The sequence below is a fragment of the Leopardus geoffroyi genome, chromosome C2 (genome assembly GCF_018350155.1).
Source record: "Leopardus geoffroyi isolate Oge1 chromosome C2, O.geoffroyi_Oge1_pat1.0, whole genome shotgun sequence".
NCBI classification, from domain to species: Eukaryota; Metazoa; Chordata; class Mammalia; order Carnivora; family Felidae; genus Leopardus; species Leopardus geoffroyi.
The window spans coordinates 86,448,694-86,461,709 of record NC_059333.1 but is presented as its reverse complement, the minus strand read 5'-3'; the positions used below and the strand labels follow the sequence as shown (position 1 = coordinate 86,461,709).

The window sequence follows — 13,016 nt, the reverse complement described above, 5'->3', positions numbered from 1 at the left end:
TTATATGATTTCTATCACAGTGTTTTTTGTAAAATCTGCTTCTTCCTCAGCATTGGGAAGATCTGTTCTTCTGCAGAGGGATGTTGAATGTTGGCAGGACATTCCACCCAGGTGACACAAGGGGGTGCCCAGGTCCTGCTTCCAAATGCTTCCCTTTGTCTTCCAGGAAAGAAAAAAAAAAAAAATTGAAACCTGACATTTGAATTGATGACCACTTAAAATGCTTTAATAGACTCATGTGTACAGTCTAACCTGAAAGATCTTTGAGGCATGATCCTCTGTGCAAATCACCTCCACTTTCCTGCATTTACTTTATAAGAAAAAATATTGCAGGAGAAAAGAGGCCTTTTAAAGCACAATTAAGAAGAATGGAGAAAGACTAAACAGCCAAGAATAAAGAGTTGTTAAACAAATTATGGTACATCAGAAATAAATCAGGAAATAACCATTAAAAATGATATTGATATGTAAGGACATTAAAAAGCAATTTTTTAAAAAGCAATTTATACAAGAATATGTAAAATATGATCTAATTTTTATTTTAATATATCATATGCATAATTAGACAAATCTAGAAAGATATATGCCAAAATATTAATAGTCATTATCCCTAAGAAGTGACAGGGTTTTTTACTGCATTCTCTCTGCTTGTCTACATTTTATAATTTTTGTCTATGATAAAAAAGATTTTTTTAAACAATAAGAATAAATGAGTTATTCCCAAATAAAAATAAATAGTGGTTCTTAAAACTTTTGCTAACTAAATATATATGTAAATCACTGCAAATTTCCCAAAGATGTGGTGATAATAGTGCTGTATTTTCTGAAGACAGATCCACTTCATAACTGTTGTTCTGGTGTAACTATTAATAGTGCCCTTTCAGTCTCAAAAGTTTGAATAAGTCACCCAACAGGTGTATTTTTAATTTTTGTCCAGGAAGTTAGCAAACCTTGCATCTTCTGCCCTATGTCAGCAGGCTGCTTCTAATCCAAAGGTCCTTAATTCTTTGTTCCACCGATGTGCTCAAATGCAAGGCTGGCCCATAAATTCTGAGATTCTCTGGGATACATTAGGATCAGTGTGGGCCCAGGGTACATTCCAAGACCCATTTGGATCACAATCAAGACAGAAAGTCTTTTTGAGACCCCAGCTTGACACCTTGGCTAAATGTCCTTAAGCCTAACTTTTGCATCAAGCATTATGTAAAACCAACAACTTATTGCCTTGCTGAAAATTCCTTGGATTAAAAGTAACAAACACCACTCAGATAACAAGAGTATATGGAAAATGTTCTAAATTAATCTAAGGATATCTTCTGGGACTTACAGAACCCGGTGAAGCCCCACACAGAACCAGAGCCAGAACCAGACAGTGCGGGCAGCTAACTCTTTTTCTCTTTCTCTTTCTTTTTCCCTTTCTTTTCTTTCTCTTCCTCAACCTCTTTCACTGTATGGGATTGCATGCTTTTCTTTCACTGTGCACATTTATGTCATTCTTGCTCTGCAGAAGTGCTTATTTGGCTACTTGGTACACAAAGCCAAGTCTGCCACACTGAGTGTCCCTACATGTTCTCTCAGGTCTAGCAGGAATTAATTAGTGCCAGCACCTGTGAGTCCAAATTCCAAATTCCCAAGGGACAAACGCTGAGTTGTATATCAATGGATTAGTTTCTCTTGAATCAGGTATCTACTCTGGCTCAATTATGTCCTGGAGGAGGTGGAATAACAGTGGTAAAATGGCCCATCCAAGTGGATTAGGGATGAGGGATGTACTCTCGGTAGACACCCCCATGAGAATCTGCTAGCTTTCCTTCCTTTAAAGAAATTGGCAGGTTTCTCCTCTTCAATGGCATACTCTTACTAAACAGGATGAAAAGAAGGAGCTGTTAGTAACTCAAATCCACACACCACTGGTATTGTGATGAAACTTCCAATGACACCCTCAGCCATAGTTTTCCCCATAGCTGCTTCATATTTTCTTAATTCTATTGCCAACTTCCAAGGGAACTAGGAGCATAGTCCTTACCCACTTTCTTCCAAACTTAAGTCCTATGATGCAGAGTCATAAGGAAGGCACAAGTCACCCATCTAAAGAGCAAAATCTTTATTCTTTTGCTTTCCAACCATTTACTCATGTAACAAACATTTATTGCATTGCTACCATATGTCAGAGCCTGTGCTCAGTGCTGTGGGAAGAGATAAGACACGGCCCTTATTCACAGGCATTCACAATGTACTGAGAGAGTCAAAGAGATAAAAGAATAATTATGTTACAATGTGATATGACCTACAACAGAAATATATACAAAGTGCGCTGAGCGCAAAGAGAAAGGGTCTAAATCATCCTTGGGGAAATCAAGAAAGATGACTAAAATATTATATTTTATTTGGGTGCTGAAAGAATAAGACTTTTCCTGATGGAGATGAAGGGGAAGATTCCAAGTTAAAATAACAACAGTAATAAATAGCTACCATATACTTAGCATTTACTACATATAGATACTCTGCCACATGCTGAACATGGATTATCTTGTTAAACCTCGAAACCCAGCTGGTCTGCCTGTCACTCCCCTATGCACATGTATCTCAGGATCAGTCACTTAGAACACAAGATCCTCAAGAGGACAGAACTATGGGCACGTAGGGATGTTAACAAATGCCAATTGCTAACCTGAAAATATTCTATATTAGCGTGTGTGTAAGGAAACAAGCAGTCTCATACACACTGCTGATGGAAGTATGACTTCCTGAAGGACAATATGTCAACAAGCATCAAAATTCAAGCTTAGAGATTTGCCTTAAGGAAATAATTGAGAATGCAGGCAAAATTAAAACTACAAGGATGTTCATCACAGTACTATTCATAATAGCAATCTAAAATGTTCAACAATTGTTGCCATAAAAAATGTTATAAAAGTATATTTAGTGAATGAAAAGATGTCCATGACAAGTTCAAAAATGAGTACTTAGGTAGAATATATAGAATAGTCTTATTTTATTTTACAGGTGTATATATATACATGTATATGGTGTAGAAATTAAAAATACATACCTATTTTTATTGATAATTAATTTATTTGAAAGAGAGCACACACAAGCATGCGCACAAGAGTGGAGGAGGGGCAGAGGGGGAGGGAGAATCTTACACGGGCTTCATGCCCAGCTCAGAGCCCTGTGAGACACTCAGTCTCATAAAGATGAGATCATGACCTTAGCAGAAACCAAGAGTCAGATGACTAGCTGACTGAGCAACCCACACACCCCAAAAAATACATACATATTTTAAGTGTGCATATATATGTCTGCAGGTTATGTTTTATTATATTTACATATATTTTAGTGTGTACACACACACTTATATGAAACACTAGAAAGATACACCTTAGAGGTGCCTGGCTGGCTCAGTTGGTGGAGCACACAACCCTTGATCTAGGGTTGTAAGTTCGAGCCCCATGTTGGGTGTAGAGATTACTTAGAAATAAAATCTTTGAAAAAAAAGAAAGATACACATTAAAATTTATCAGTGATTTCTCTGGCCAAAAATTTGAGGGATGGATAATATTCTTTTGGTTTATTTCTCTTTTAAAATTATTCTACTATCAGTTCGTATTATTTATGTAAGCAAAACACAAATGAAAGCTTAATACGTCATTTATTGATGGTAATTAATAATTTAATCATTTGTTTACATTTACCAAGCCAAAAACAAGATCTCAACATAAAATTATTTGGTATTTATGCAACAGTGGTATCTCTGAAAGTTGTTGTAAATGTGTGCCTTTTTGAACTATATTTCCATAGAGATTATTTACATATCCGTATTAGTTTAGCACTTCCCAATAATTTGAACTTTGGTAAGTCACTTAAACTCTCTGAGCTTCAGATTGATTATCCATAAAAAAATAAATAACCTCTCTTACTACTAGTTCTTGTCAAGGTGGAATAAATGTACCTGTGCATACTTTATAAAACTTTATACTAATATTCTCTTTCGGGAATCTTCTATTTTTTAAGATTATCCAACATTTCTAAGTCCACAAAGACATGTGCAGTATGTTTCTCAATTATATGTTCAGTATGTTATTCAATTATATGCAATCCATGAGGCAATGCCAACCCAGCAAGACGGCGTTGTTCTCCTTAATAGGTTGGGCCACTGTTCTTAGAGCTTTGGAGATCTACCATAAAAATAGGAGTTTATCTTGCATGTTGAAAGTTTCCGTGAGGTGCACCTGGGTGGCTAAGTTGGTTAAGCATCCAACTCTCGGTTTCAGCTTAGGTCGTGATCTCACGGTTCATGGGTTCGAGTCCCACATCAGGCTCTGTGCTGACCATGCAGGGCCTGCTTGGGATTCTCTCTCTTTCTCTCCCTCCCTCTCCTCTGTTCATGCTCTCCCTCTCTCTCTCAAAATAAATAAATAAACTTTAAAAAACAAAAAGGTTTCTGTGAAACTGATTCAAGCTTAATACATTGAATGATCCTATTCAGCAAGATGCTAAGCCTAACAAAATAGCTAATAATAATGCTCATGCTAATTTTAACTCCCTGCTCTTTTTATAACCATATACAGAAGGATCAAAAACTAAAGAGTCATGCTTCTCCCTAGTATGGTCAACAAGTCAGTTATTTCAGTCATTAAAATTCCTTTTTCACTCTACCTCCTTATGCTTTTCATAACCTGAGAAATCAATTTACATATGCTGATCATGAGATTTGATTTAACCCCCATTTCATATGTTGAGTTCTATCTCTGTCTCTTCTGGCTTCATTAGACACCTGTTTCCTGTACATTATTGGAAACCACAATGTTATGCCATTAGAGACTTTAGTTATAGAAAGTAATTTTCTTTACAATAAAATTCTTTTCTACTTTGCATGAGCAGAGTCCTTCCCTCAGGTCAGCTTTTGATGAATAACTCATAAAATCATATTGGCAATGCTGGTAAACATATTCACTTGAAGAAACCAAGGCGATCCTAATTTTGGAATCTTGAAATCTTTTGGCATCTCTGAATTTGAAAGATGATCTGGTTGATGAGCTTACAACAGTGTGTTCTAATCTTCTTTGGGTCTATGACACCATTATGAATATACTGGGACACATCTGAAGGGTGTTTCCCTTCCCCACCCTGCCTGTCATCCACCAGCCCAGGGAAATATTTTGATATACTATTTTCTACCCTAAGCACTTAACCAGAATGAATAATGGAAAAGCAACTGCAAAGGGAAACTGAACTCAAGGTGTTCTTTGTCTATCAACAGTTATATCATCCAATCCTTACTTAATTATAATTTGTTGTATTGGCTTCCACTTTAGACCATCAGTTCTGGTGCTATTTACCCATTAGCTAACATACTGCTTGTTACAAAGTAGGTGCTGAATAATAATATCTGAAATGAATGAATCCTCTCTCCCAATCCTGGTTCACATTTTCATCAACAAAATCAACCAGTCAAGAGGAGGTGGTCAAGAGGGTTGCTATGTGACTCAATCTTAGAAAATACAGTCTACCAGTGCTGGGTAAAGTTTGGTCTCTGAAATGTGAATCGATCCCCAGTGTTACTTATAATAAAAACATTTCCACAATGACAAATGGGTGATATTCAAGTAAAATGTTAAAATATGTTATGCTGGGTTAATGGCAAGAAGTCCTTCACATATTTTATTTTAAAATCAATAGCTACTATCACCTTTTGTTATCAGTACTTTGCCTCTAACAACGGCTCTTTCCTCATAATAGGAACCTAGGCTTATTGAACACAAACAGGTGATGAAACTGTCTTATGCACTTTGTATAAATGAATTATTGATTTATTCTTGAAAGTATTGTAAGGTAGAGATCATTATTAAGCTTATTTTATAAATTAGAAAATTTTAAAAGAAAAGAAAGCAGCAAATTAGGTAAATTGTCCAAGTTTCCAAAACATGTAAGTAACAGAGTCATAATTCACATCTGCTTCTTTGAAACCAGAATTCAAGCTCTTAATCTACTAAACTCTATCACTACTGGTTAATACTCAGGATTGCCAGGTTTCTTTTAGTTTGATTCCATTATATTCAGAGAACATACCTTGTATGATTTCAATTAATCATAATTTTCTAAGTTTTGTTCTATGACCCAGAATATTGCCTATTTTAGTGAATGTTCTTACTTCATTGAAGGAAAAATATATTCTACTGTTATTGGGTAGAATTTTCTATGAATATTAATTAGATCTAGTTGGTCGATTGTGTTTTCCAGTCCTATATCTTTGTTAATTTGCTCTTTACTTGTTCTACCAATTACTGATGAAGGAGTTTTAAGACTCCCAACTATAATTTTTATTTGTCTAGTTCTATCACTTTTTTCTTAATATATTTTGGAGCTTTGTTGCTAGGTGCATACACATTTAGGATTATTATGACTTCTTAATAAACTAACCCTTTTATCATTATGTAATGTCCATCATTATTCCCGGTTATTTTCCTTGTTCTGAAGTCTACTATGTCTGATATTAATCTAGTCACTCAGCTTTCTTTTGATTAGTGTCTGTACTGTATATTTTTTCTATCCTTTTGGTTTTAATCTACTATATTGTTAAATTTAAAGTAAATTTCTTGTAGGAGCACATGGTGTTTTTTATCCATTCTGGAAATTTCTCTTTTTTAATTAGTGTGTTTAGATCATTTACATTTACTGAAGTTATGGTCTATCATTTTAGTATTTGCATTTGGTTTCTTCTTGTATTTTGTTCCTATGTTTCCATTTCCTACACTCTTTTAGATTATTTGAAATTTTGGTACTCCATTTTTTTAAGTTTATTTATTTATTTTGAAAGGGAGAGAGAGAGCAGGAGGGGGACAAAGTGGGGGAAGAGAGAATATCAAGAAGGCTCCACACTGGCAACACAGAGCCCAATGCAGGGCTCCAACACACAAACCATGAGATCATGACTTGAGCCGAAACCAAGAGTCAGATGCTTAAATAACTGAGCCACTCAGGAATCCCTGTACTCCATTTTAATGTACCTATTATGTTTTTAAATTATGTATCTTTGCATAATTTTTTTATTGGCTTCTCCAAGGAGTATAATATACATAGTTAAGTTTTCACAATCTACTTAAAATTAATATTTTACCACTTCAAGTGGAATGTAGAAACCCGATCAAGATATAGATCCTTTTAGTGCTCCCTCTTTATGTTGCAGTTGGCGTATATATAATAAATCTACATATATTGAAAACCTCATTAGACAATGTTACAACTTTTGCTTTTAACTGCCATATATTGTTTAAAGAACTTAAGGAGAATAGTCTATTATATTTGCCCACATTTTTACCATTCCAGTTTCAGGCTCCTCTCTGGTGTTATTTCTTTTCCATCTGAAGAATTCATCCATTGTTTCTTTTAGAGCAGTTTGCTAGTGATGAATTCCTTTAGTTTTCCCATATCAAGAATGTCTTTATTTCACCTTTATTAACTGAAAGAAATTTTTACTGGATATAGAACTCCGGATTCTTTTCTTTTTTTAAGTTTATTTATTTATTTTGAGAGAGAGAGAGCATGAGTGGAGGATGGGCAGAGAGAGAGAGGGAGAGAGAGAATCACAATCTGGCTCCATGCTGTCAGCACACAGCCTGACACAGGGCTCAATCCCACGAACCATGAGATCATAACCTGAGCCAAAATCAAGAGTCCTACACAAAACCAACTGAGCCACCAAGGAGCCCCTGGCTTCATATCTTTCAGCACTTTAAAAATCTTGTGGCAATTCCCTCCTTCTGGCCTGGCATTTTCAATGAGAAATTCTCATTTATTCAACTCACTTTTCCTTCATATTTAATGCTTCATTTTTCTCTAGCTCCGTACAGGACTTTTTGTCTTCAGTTTTTAACAGCTTGAATTTCATGCACCTGGGTGTGGATTTCTCTGAATTTATCCTGTTTATGATTCACCAAGCTTCTTGAATATATAAGTATATGTTTCACTAAATTTGGGGACTTTCCAGCCATTAATTACTTTTTTGTTTGGGTTTTTTTCAAGCTTTTTTTTTTTAAGTTTATTTATTTATTTTGAGAGAGAGGGAAAGAGAGAGAGAGAGCAAGCATTGTGAGTGGGGGAGAGGCAGAAAGAGAAAGAGAGAGAGAGAATCCCAAGCAGGCTCTGTGCTGTCAGTGTGGAATCATGACCTGAGCCAAAATCAAGAGTCAAATGTTCAACTAACTGAGCCACCCAGGCACCCCTTAAGTGTTTATTTTAATCACCTGGTGCTCATCAAGACAAGTGCACTCCTTAATCTCCATCACCTATTTCACTCATTCCTCCCGCCTACCTCTCTTCTGGTAACCATCAGTTTTCTATAGTTACGAGTCTGTTTCTTGATTTGCCTCTCTGTCTCTCTCTCTTTTTTTCCCCTTTTGCTCATTTGTTTTGTTTCTTAAATTCCACGTATAAATGAAATCTTATGGTATTTGCCTTTCTCTGACTGACTTATTTCCTTTAGCATTATGTTCTCTAGCTCCATCCATGTCATTGCAAAATGGCAAGATTACATTCTTTCTGATGACTACTATTCCATTGTATTATATATACCACCTCTTTTTTATGCATGCATCAATCGATGGACACTTGGGCTGCTTCCATATCTTCTTGGCTATTGCAAATAATGCTGCTATGAGCATAGAGGTGCATGCATTGCTTTGAATTAGTGTTTTGGCAGTTTTGGGTAAATACCCAGTAGTGCCATTGCTGGACCATAAGGTAGTTCTATTTTTAACTTTTGAGGAACCTCCATACTGTTTTCCTCCATACTGGCTGCACCAGTTTAAATTCCCACCAACATTGCAAGAGCGTTCCTTTTTCTCCACATCCTTGCCAACACCTGTTGTTTCTTGTGTTAATTTTAGCCATTCTGACAGGTGTGAAGTGATATTTCATTGCAGTTTTGATTTGCATTTCCCTGAAGAAGAGTGATGTTGAGCATCTTTTCATGTATCTGTTGGCCATCTGTCTGTCTGCTTTGGAGTAATATTTGTTCATGTCTTCTGCCCATTTTGTAATTGGATTATTTGTTTTTTGGGTGTTGAATTAAGTTCTTTATATGTTTTGGGTGCTAGCACTTTATTGGATATGTCATTTGCAGATATCTTCTCCCATTCTGTAGATTGCCATTTAGTTTTGTTGATTGTTTCCTTCAATGAGCAGAAGCTTTTTGTTTTGATGTAGTCCCAATAGTGTGTCTTTGCTTTTGTTTCTCTTGCCTCAAGGACCTATGTAGAAAGAAGTTGCTACAGCAAATGTCAGAGAAATTACTGCCTGTGCTTGCTTCTAGGATTTTTAAGATTTCAGGTCTCACATTTAGGCCTTTAATACATTTTGAATGTATTTTTATGTGTGGTGTAAGAAAGTGGTCCAGTTTTCTTCTTTTGTATATTGCTGTCTATTTTTCCCAGTACCATTTGCTGAAGACACTGTCTTTTTCCCTTTGCATATTCTTGCCTTCTTTGTCAAAGATTAATTGACCATATAATTATGGGTTTATTTCTGGATTTTCTATTGTATTCAACTGATCTATGTGTTTATTTTTGTGCCATCACCATACTGTTTTGATTACTACTTTGTAATATAACTTGAAGTCCAGAATTGTGGTGCCTCTAGCTTCGCTTTTCTTTTTCAAGATTGCTTTGGATATTCAGGGTTTTTTGTGGTTCCATGCAAATTTTAGGATTATTTGTTCTAGTTCTGTGAAAAATACCATTGGCATTTTGATAGGGATGGAATTAAATGTATATGTTGCTTTGGGCAGTATAGACATTTTAATAATGTTTGTTCTTCCAATCCGTGTGCATGGAATGTCTTTCCATTTCTAAAGACATGGAATACTTCATAAATTTGCATGCTATTCTTGCACAGGGCATGCTAATCTTCTCTGTATTGTCCCCCTGCTTGTGTGCTTTCTCTCTCTCTAAAAATTAATAAGTAAAAAAGTAAATAAATAAATAAATAAATAAATAGCTATACAGATTGTTAAGAAGCTTCTTCTAAATCTGTGATGCTGGTTTAATGTGACTGCTAAACTCACAGGCACATACCACCACTGTTCTCACAGAGAATCTTTTTTTTTTTTTTAAGTAGGCTGTGCACTCAACGTGGGGCTTGAACTCATGACCCCAGGATCAAGAGTTGCATGCTCTATCAACTGAGCCAGACAGACACCCCTGTTCCCACACAGAAACCTGAGTATTTAAAGCTTGGAGCCACACATGGCTGAGCTCCAGTCACAGCAAGGCAATCAAAGGAGCCTTCTAACTTTGGGAAATTCCGTGTTCTCTTTGTTCCCATCTTATTGTGGCTGTTCACAATGAGAGATAAAAGGTCAGGACTTTAGCTTTCAAAAAACCAACTTGGACAAATCAAGATAAATACAGTCCTGAACTCATTTGCATGAATGAATCCCTAGTCAATTCTTCCAGACAGAAGATGTCTTTGAGGGGAGTCTGGCATGAGCTTGAAAATATTATCATAAAATTCATGTTTGACTGCTTCTTGTTTCCCATTCATGGTTGAAGTTCAATGGGTCAGAGATAGGTAAACAGTTAATGGTTTTAGGTTACAGAAATTGAATAATAAAACTTCACATTTTGAGAAGGAAGAATATGATATCAGAAGAAAATTCTCTCCCCTTGAAAGAAATAAAGGAATAAAGGAAAAATAAAGAAAAGAAATTTTAATTAGAGGGAGGGAAAGCATGAAACTCATCACTTGACTTGATAGCAGCTGTTGGTTTTGGTTTTTGTTTTTTTCCAGACACTTTGTTATAAGGCTCTATGTTGATGAGAAAGCTAAAAGATACTGAATATCACTTATGGCAAATAAAATAAATAAATAAAAATATTGAAATGAGCAAAGAAAGATAGTCAATTCTGTCTCTTCCACAAGAATACTATTGTTATCTCAGAGTTTAGGTAATATTAACTGAGACAATATATGTGAAAAGTGACTAAACTATAGAAACAGAAAGTAGAGCAATGTCTGCCAGGAGTTGGAGGTCACAGAAGGAGGTGATCTTAAGAAGCACAGGGAAGGGGTGCCTGGGTGGCTCAGTCGGTTAAGCGGCCGACTCCGGCTCAGGTCATGATCTCACAGTCTGTGAGTTCAAGCCCTGCGTCGGGCTCTGTGCTGACAGCTCAGAGCCTGGAGCCTGTTTCAGATTCTGTGTCTCCCTCTCGCTGACCCTCCCCTGTTCATGCTTTGTCTGTCTCTGTCTCAAAAATAAATAAAACGTTAAAAAAATTTTTTTAAAAAGCACAGGGAAATATATGGAATGAGAGAACTATTCCTTAATTTAATTGTGGTGGACTTGCGTGCATTTGTCAAAACTTGCAGGGTGAATATTACTGCACTTAAAATTTACCTTAATAACAAATATTTTAATTTCCTGGCACATAGTAGGTAGTCGAGAAGAGAAACAGAGAACTCAGTTTTTGCTTTAGATGATGTGTTGTGTTCTAGAAAATGGGAAGAATGCGAGGGCCAGTCTGTAAGTTTCATATTCATATATTGAAAAACCAACGTGATCAGTCTAACAAAAGTTGGATTGCCTATAAACCTTGTTTCTATCATTCCCTGTTGATAAGATACAGGATGAGGGTTTTAATAGAGTGGCGGAGGGGTAGTCCCTGTCAGGTCTCTCTAGTGTGGAGGGAGAAAAAGGGATTCTTCAAGTAAAATGACTCAGCAGAAGTATATTTAATGTCACTTTAAAAACCGGAGGCTGAGAGCACAGTTGTGATAGCACTCTAGGTCACAGTCACATTGGTCAGTAACATTTGAATAATTGAAACATGAGATTTTCTCACAATTCTCAGGTACAATGAAAAATGTGCTCCCACAGACTGTGAAGGGGACAGAACATGAGGCATGTGGCAGCCACTGAAGTGGACCGAAGTGAAATAGGGTCAAACAATGGACTATTTTGCAAGCTAAAGTTTTTGACATATTATAGGTTTATTCACTGCTAATAATGGTAAGAAGTTAACAGTTCTTGAGTTCTTACATATAATGTCCAGAAATTTGCTAAATGTTTTAACATTTATTATTCACAATATTCTATTACTATAGGTATTATTATTGACTCCATTTTATAGATGGGAAAACTGAGGCTAGGATGTTGAGTCACTTGCCCAAAGTCACAGAACAAGTAGGGGTGACAGAACTGGATTTTTTTTTTAATTTTTTAATGTTCTATTTATTTTTGAGAGAGAGAGAGAGAGACAGAGACAGAGTACAAGTGGGGGAGGGGCAGAGAGAGAGAGAGAGAGAGAGGGAGACACAGAATCCGAGGCAGGCTCCAGGCTCTGACCTGTCAGCACAGAGCCTGACACAGGGCTTGAACTCGTGAACCACGAGATCATGACCTGAGCTGAAGTAAGACGCTTAACCGACTGAGCCACCCAGACGCTCTGGCAGAACTGGAATTTGAATCCAGTTTCTTATAATCTAAACTTTCTTTTCCTGATCACTGTCCTACAATGGCTATTTGCTCAGTGAAAATGCTTTTTATTGGGTCTTCTAATGGCAATATACTATTTATTGGAGGAAAATATTCCTTTATTTTATAAATTGCATGTTGCAGACAGACCTGTGAAGGAAGATAGATGGATTGAAAATTCAAAGCATTTTAGATTTTTAAACAAGCACCTGAAAGCTTACATCTTTTGTCTGAGGCTTAAATAGGGCTTTATTTCTAAAGGAAAATAGCAAATCTTTGTGGATATTGGCAGCATTCACTGAGGGTGCTAAGGCCTACACTTCCAACATTAACACAGGGCACTCTGTCTGACCTTGCCCTGGAACACCAGAGGCAGTAAGCAAGGTTTGGAAAGCTGTGCCTTGTAAAAATGGGATGAAATATGCCAGAGCCGTGAAAGATTGCTGAGCAAATATTAAGGTCAAGAACTCTCTATGAGTCTTATTCTAAGTTGAAGCCAACATCTGGAAATCAAATTCTCTATTTCTTAAGACTGACAATGATC

The 13,016-nt window shown here is 36.3% G+C and overlaps 1 non-coding gene across 1 annotated transcript; it reads right to left on the bottom strand.

Annotated features, from left to right (window-relative positions):
* Nucleotides 1–9,849: 9,849 nt before the first annotated feature.
* LOC123576270 lies at nucleotides 9,850–9,953 on the bottom strand. The gene has a single exon (XR_006701283.1). It is a non-coding gene; the product is annotated as a U6 spliceosomal RNA (small nuclear RNA).
* Between the last annotated feature and the right edge of the window lie 3,063 nt (nucleotides 9,954–13,016).